Raw genomic sequence first — 364 nt, 5'->3', positions numbered from 1 at the left:
TGGGGGGGGGGGGGAAGACAGGCAGATTGGGAAACTGCCCTTAGGAAACATGGCATCTCCCTGATTTGGAACCCCGAGCTTTGGTTAGTGAGCAGTCAGTGGGTTCCAGAGAGCTCACTGTCATCTCAATGGTTTATTTACATGCATCTGAATCACGCCAATTTTACACTGTTCTCATCTCACTGTTCCTCTTATTAAACCCCTCCTTCCTCTATAATGAGCATACACATACTTCCATACACTTGTTTGTGGAAGGTCCTCGTCCTAAGGTCCAGACTGGTCTAGAAACTGACTAGGTAAACCAGACTGACCTCAAACTCAGCAAATGCCTTGTCTTAGCCTCCTGCCCTGCAGCTTATAGGGT

The sequence above is a fragment of the Mastomys coucha genome, unplaced genomic scaffold (assembly GCF_008632895.1).
Source record: "Mastomys coucha isolate ucsf_1 unplaced genomic scaffold, UCSF_Mcou_1 pScaffold3, whole genome shotgun sequence".
Lineage (NCBI taxonomy): Eukaryota > Metazoa > Chordata > Mammalia > Rodentia > Muridae > Mastomys > Mastomys coucha.
This window is presented reverse-complemented; position numbering follows the sequence as displayed.